Genomic DNA, 7573 nt, shown 5'->3' on the forward strand with positions numbered 1-7573 from the left:
CAACATTGTGATAATATGTATCATTTTGAAATTTCTTCTTTCAACTATCCCATATTAATTTCAATTGTGCTGGCATTTTTTAAAGATTAACATTATCCCACTTAAAAGAGACAAGAATTTGTTCAGTTGTTGTTTGTTCAAGATTTTGGAATCAATGTACCAGTCTGCTACTCCTGCCCAAAATATCCATTAAACCAATCGAATGTGTTGCTGTCACTTTTGTTACTTCTATCCATGGTAAATTCTCCAGACTGTCTGGTCTGATCAATATCCATTGTTCTGCTTGAAGATACTGTGGGTACTCATAGAAAGTAAAATCTAAAAAAGAAAACAAATTATTCTAATGATCTATTTCCGAAAAAAAAAGATGATTTAGATAGTGAGGATAATACCATTCTTTATAAATGCATTTCTATTCAGAGTAACGGTACATGTTGCTTCATTTTTTTTGAATTACGTTACTTGTAAAAACACCTTATTTCATAAAAGCATATATTTTTTTTAATTTTAAAATTTAATAGTTTAATTACATCAAATACCAGAAACAGTTGATGATTTTAATTATTGCTATATGTTCAACAGTTAGCCGGATTTGTTGAATAGCATCAGACAAAGGACATGGTACAAGATAAGGGACTTATATTTTGGCAGAATATTTTACTTAAATTCTTAATTTTCCTTTTAAATTGAGAAAATGCCAAATTAAAAACTACTATTTTTCGGTCAGTGTCATCACAATCCATCAAAGTTATACACTCTTATGAAGAAAAACATTAATTTTGAATAAACAATTTTTGACTAATTCCAACAGGGTGTTTACAAAGGTATTGGCAGCATGAATGGACAACCATATGTTTTGTAATAGTGTGAATTTGAACCATTTATATAATTTGATAAATTTTTATTACTCTTAGTATGTGACCAATATTATTCAGATAAAAAGGCCTATAAATGTATAAATACAAGCAATCTGGCTACAATGCATGTATTAAGAATTCATTTTTTTAAACTAAAATTTTTCGAGAAAAAAAATATGTAGTCTTTTTAAGATATGAATATAAGTCTTGGATTGAATATTGAAAAATTTGACATAAGGACCAAATATAGGACTTCTTGATCCTACTTCTTTCAAGATGTCACATGTGCCATTTCAAAAGACGTTTTTTAAAGAATATTGACCTAATTCATGTAATATTCATACTTGATATCTTAAACATATTGCTGGTATAAACCTTTGATATAAGTTTCATAAAATTCTGCCAAGAATTGAACAAATGAGAGCGCTAACAATGCAATTTTCCATATGATTAATATTTCCAAGGGCAATTGATTGGCACTGATTTTCGAACTCGTCCAAAACATTGCTAATATTTACCTATAGTATAATTTTTTTCAAAACTCTGGCAAGAACTGTTCACATTCTAGCATTCATTTGGCAATTTTCGCCATAATTAATATTTCTAAGGGGCATAACTAGCTCTTTAAAAATAAATGAAAGGCACGGCTTTTTAAATTCGTTCACGAAATTGCTTATTTAAAACTATGACATAAGTCTCATAAAAATCTGGCAAGAATTGTACACGTGACAGCGCTTAGTAGATGGGACGGAAGGACGGACGCCAATATTTCTATGTCCCCCGCAACGCGTTGCACCGGGGAAAAATATAGTCAATGTAAGTGGTATATTAATTGTTGGATCACAATAAATTTCTAACTGTACTACTTGAAATGATTTACAACAAACTGGTATATCGATAAGGATCGCTTTACCAGAAGCTCTGGAAAGGTATTTTTAAATCTAATTTAAATGCTGGAAACCCTTTAAATTTGATGATAAAGTTAAGAAACACTCAATTTTTAAGAAGTCTAGATCCGATGTTAGAATAGGTAACAGAAGAAACTAAACAAAAGGACAATGATACAGCAATTAACAAAGGACTACTAGCAGTTACTGACATGCCTGTTCCAGACCTCAATTATATGAAAATCAAGATTAGGAATTTAGTATCATATCATCATAAAATATACAAGAAGAACATAACATGCATTTGTTTACTTTTTGTGTGTCTATGATTGTTTAAAAAATAAGGAGATGTGGTATGATTGCAAATATGACAACTATCTACCAAAGTTCAAATAAAGTGGATGTAGGCAATTATAGGTAACTGTACGGCCTTCAACAATGAGAAAAACCCATACTGTATGGCTATATAGTACCGTAATAGTCGGCTATTAAAGGACCGACATGAAAATATAAAGCTATTCAATTGACATAACTAACGGCCTAATTTATAACAAAACAATTTACGAAAAACAAATATGACAGCTGTGAACCAACGACAACTACTGAACTACAGGCTTGATTTTTTTTCAAAATAGATATATAATAAAATGCTCCGCTGGGGCGCAGCTTGATACGACCGCAGAGGTCAAACCCTGAACAGTTGGGGCAAGTATGGACACAACATTCAAGCTTGATACAGCACTGAATTTGGATTGTAATTAAATATTTGACACAGCATAGGTTTCTGACACAGAATGAATGTGGTCTAAGAACTTAAATTTTTTTAATTTACCTATTCAAACCATATCATTATTATTTGCTTTTATATATAAATCAGAAATAACCAATTTAAAATGGAAAATTTTAAAGAAAAAAAATGAAAAAAAAAATCCCCCCCAAAATCTTTTGAACCCCCTTATGATTCATCACCCCCAAACTCAATCCCAGCCTTCCCTTTGTGGTATGGTACCTTGCAGTACAATTTCAGAGAGATCTATACACTTGAACACAAGTTATTGTCTAGAAACTAGAAAAATGCTTGTTTTTTTGGCCCTTTTGGCCCCAAATTCCTAAACGTTTAGCGCAATTACACCCAAACTCAAACCCAGCTTTCCCTTTGTGATATGGAACCTTGTAGTACAATTTCATAAAGATCAATACACTTACACACAAGTTATTATCCTGAAACTAGAAAAATGCTTGTTTTTTTGCCCCTTTATGGCCCCTAATTCCTAAAATTTTGAGGCAATTACCCCCAAAATCAATCCCAGCCTTCCCTTTGTGGTATGGTACCTTGCAGTACAATTTCAGAGAGATCCATACACTTGAACACAAGTTATTATCTGGAAACTAAAAGGCTTATTTTTGGCCCCTTTTTGGCCCCTTATTCCTAAACGTTTAGGGTAATTACCCATAAACTCAATTCCAGCTTTTCCTTTGTGATATGGAACCTTGAAGTACAATTTCATAAAGATCAATACACTTACACACAAGTTATTGTCATGAAACTAATTCCTAAAATTTTGAGGCAATTACCCCCAAAATCAATCCCAGCATTCCCTTTGTGATATGGAACCTTGTGGTACAATGTCAGAGAGATCCATACACTTACACACAAGTTATTGTCATGAAACTAGAAAAATGCTTGTTTTTTGCCCCTTTTTTGCCCCTAATTTCTTAAATTTGGAGGCAATTACCCCCAAAATCAATCCCAGCATTCCCTTTGTGATATGGAACCTTGTGGTACAATGTCAGAGAGATCCATACACTAACACACAAGTTATGTCTGGAAGTTACAAAAATGCTTATTTTTGGCCCCTTTTTGGCCCCTTATTCCTTAACTGTTGGTACCATAACCCCCAAAATCAATCCCCACCTTCCTTTTGTGGTATTGAACCTTATGGTAAAATTTAATAGAGATCCATTCACTCAAACTAAAGTTAGAGTGCGAAAACCAATGTGTCTTCGGACGACGACGACGATGACGACGACGACGACGACGACGACGCCAACGTCATACCAATATACGACCACAAAATTTTTTTGCGGTCGTATAAAAACTAGAAATCTATTAAAAAGAATATGAAAGTTTTTCACACACACATAAAGTTTCTAACATCAACCTCAGTTGGTCTCTATTGGATACTTGTCTTACATATCTATATTCAAACTGTATCGTCTGGGATTTTTTTTAATAGTATTACTAAGTTTAAACAGTCAGGGGAATTTTTGAAATAATCACTTATAAATAGCAAAAATTATCAACTTAATTGGGGTCTGAAGCCTTGATAAAAAAATAATTTTGTATTTTGTATTTTGTAGTTTTACTAAAATTTTAAACATACAGGTTTATATTATATCTTATTGTGAGTAAATTGAAAAAAAAAAAGAAACCTCTTTAAAATGATTCTTTAAAATAAAATAGAATTATGATATATTTATACAAGTGATTTTCATGTCATTATCCTAGATTCAGTACAAGGTCATCACCTGACATGACCGGTCATTCTTTAAACACAGATGTTGGTTCTGATAATTTTAGCAAACGTGATTAGTCCCTGGATCGTTAGTATAGATCTAAAGTTACATAACATTCAAATGTTACTGAACCAGTGATTTTAAGATATCACTCATTTAAGTAATTCCCCTGACTGTTAACGGTGATAAATTGATATTATAAAAAGGAAATTTGACAAATTTATAACCTCACCTTCTTCTTTTATTTTCTTTATTTGAGGAGCACTGTTGATAATTCGAATACACTGCACCCAGGCCACTATTAGAACTTTGAGTTTTTCTTTTCTTTGGTGATTCATCTGTTTTAATACAAATTATACACAGTTTTAAACAGTGCTTAAAAATTAGTTAGAACAGTGCATACAAAAAAATAAGGGTATATAGGTCATTATCAGAGTGAATGAGAGTACCTTATGGTGCATTTTCAATAAGTTTTCCAAAAACGAGTTGACCCTGGGAGATAACGTACAACCACGTATAAAAATATGAAGAGCAAAATATCTTAAAGTTAAAAAGTGTCAAGTCTAAATTTACTTTTAAGTTGTTTTGAAGTACATGTATACATAACCAATAAGGATAGGCAGTGGAAATAAAGAAACTTTTCAGTATTAATTTACCCACAATAATGCTTATTATATCTGTACACTTATCATATTGACCACTTCTGATTTAAGCACTAGAGGGATATAAGTTTGCACAAAACTGGCACACAAGTGGCAGTAAGCTTTAACAATTAAACTAAATAAAAGTTATGGCTACTGGATCAAGGCAAATAAATAACCTAACAAATAATTTCTTCATATAAATGTTGCCCAATTTCCTTTATAACATCCAGTAGCCATAACTTTTATTTAGTTTAAATTAGATAATGGTTTACTTTTACAAATTGTGATTTTGATGGAGAGTTGTCTCATTGGCAATCATACCAAATCTTCTTTTATCTATTGACTGAGGTCTAAAAACTTTGCTAATAGCATTCTCCGCAGACATATGCACTTATATAAAACATTCCAAACTGTTTTAATAACGTTCAGAAAGTAATAAAATTTGGCACTTATGCTACTAAGATATCATGCTAAGTAAATGTAAAGTTTCATAAGAAATACCAACATTTTGGTGTCTAATAGGCTTCAGACCACAATTAATTCCCCTTGTTCGTGGAATATAGTTCCCAAGTATTAAATTGGGTGTTTCTTGCGAACTATTCTGACTACTGTTTTGTTTGAGATGTTTACTATTCAAGTGGTCCTATCCGTTTCATATTACTATCCCTAAGAACTAAGTTAGTCATTATTCATGTTGATGGTCAATATAACCAAGGATATATAACTAAAATACTAATATACATCCTTGATAAAATGAATCATGCCAAAGGAATAAAGTTAAAATAAATTTCCCCATCAAAAAGTGAGTATCGAGTTATTACTCACTTTTTTTTAACTCGATACTCACTTTTTTAACTCGACACTTGGTCTCTACTAAAAGTAAATCTCGTCAATAGAACTATGAAAATTTCAATCGAATAATATTTGCCAGTATTGACAACTTGATGAGTATTATGATATGTGTGTAACTTAGAATTCTGCAACATCTCAAAATCCGAAGTGATCACATAGATCCAGCAAGGCTGAATAAAGAAATGTTAAATAAAAATGGGAATGTTTGGCTACTTAAGACAAAACAATCCCGAATTAACTGTATACCTCCATTTCTTATTCATTAACATATACCATAACATAAAAATATGACAAACATTTTTGTATTCTGAATGAACTTGGGCAAACCTCGGTTTTTCATATTCATATTCAGAAATCATATTTTAAATAACAATGAATTTTTTTCTCTTCTTATTTTCTATGGATTAAAAAGTATATATCTTACCAGAACTCTCCGGCATAAGTAAGCTTCGGACTCTTCTTCCTTGAAAACGAAATTCCATTCAGCTTATTTTCATTTCTAGGGGACTCCATCTTTCTCTTTCTTTGACCAAAGTACGCAACAGAATGACCTCGTTTACTGGTTGTGATAACAAAACACGCGCCTATATGGATATGACATAATCCCCCACTGGCCACAGCATAATCCTCGATTATTAGTGTATCGCGGAAGTTCTACAACTTTAAAGACGTAAGAATAACCATAGAGGTATTCAATATAATACTTCCATGTTATTACTGTGTCTTGGGTCAATCAGAAGGATATAACACACACTGTTTCATTAAGATTAGCATCCCCATGATAGTACTTATAATCAGATGATAAGAAACATGTTTATTGCCCACTGGAAATAACCCTCTTGGTTCTATCATTATTGTCAAAGGGTGGTCATTATTCTCGAAATATCATATTTGTTGAAAGTATATTATATCTAAATCAAATGTTACCGTAAATTCATATTATCAAATAACTTCTTTTCACTGTTAAACTGCAAAGTTTTTTATGCAGCGTAATATTCTCAACTTTTTTTTGGAGAGATTGAATTTCATCTTCAGACTGAAATGCATGCAGTTTTAAAACTTTACTTGGCAGAAAGTCTATTGAAAATAAATCAAGTCGGACTTGTTTGTTATCGTGGGTGTTCGGTTGAAATTAATAATCGAACATAGTAAGAACTGAAATCGTGACAAAACCGCATAAAACGAATATTCTGTTGAAATAAATCTTCCAGCGAAAATATATTGTCTCAGATACAACTTTAATTAATTTCAAGTTTTTGACATGTATGTAGAATTGTTGAATTTGTATTATAAATAAAGGGAGGGTGTGTGGTTTGTAATATGTCGTTGAGACGACAACCAGACAACAGAAAAAGCATAAGACAATTAATTATATTTTTATTTACTCAAATGTACATTCAAATTCGAGTGGGTTTAAGCTGCCACCCATTTCAAATTAAAAAAAACCAGCAGAAAATGGTCAATTCCTATGCCAACAGATTATAGCCGTAGCATAAGATAAGTCTGTGATTCTTGATTAAACATAAAAGTTATTAAATATACTTTTCATAGGATTATTTAACGTGAATTTTTTTAATGATTAAACCGGTTGCAATTTAACAGAAAAGTATTTAAAGATGCAGGGCATCCGATACAGTTTCATGTCATTGTCATTTTCATAATTTTGATTGGCCTGGGCGAGTTATAAAAGAATAAAACATAGGTCACCGTGCTTGATTTCGAGAAAACTGAGGCTGAAAAGTGGGGAGTGTTGCACTTTTATAAAAAAGTAAAGCAAAGTTATAAAATTTTTGGAGTAGATATATTCTTCGTCATA

The 7573-nt window shown here is 31.7% G+C and overlaps 1 long non-coding RNA gene across 1 annotated transcript; it reads right to left on the reverse strand.

The window, feature by feature from the left end:
* LOC127720216 (uncharacterized) lies at nt 1-6547 on the reverse strand. Its single transcript, XR_007990669.1, has 3 exons — nt 6182-6547; nt 4494-4599; nt 1-318 (listed from the first exon to the last, which is right to left on the reverse strand). It is a non-coding gene; the product is annotated as an uncharacterized LOC127720216 (long non-coding RNA).
* Nucleotides 6548-7573: the final 1026 nt, after the last annotated feature.

Source organism: Mytilus californianus, unplaced genomic scaffold (genome assembly GCF_021869535.1).
Source record: "Mytilus californianus isolate M0D057914Y unplaced genomic scaffold, xbMytCali1.0.p SCAF_11, whole genome shotgun sequence".
Taxonomy (NCBI): Eukaryota; Metazoa; Mollusca; class Bivalvia; order Mytilida; family Mytilidae; genus Mytilus; species Mytilus californianus.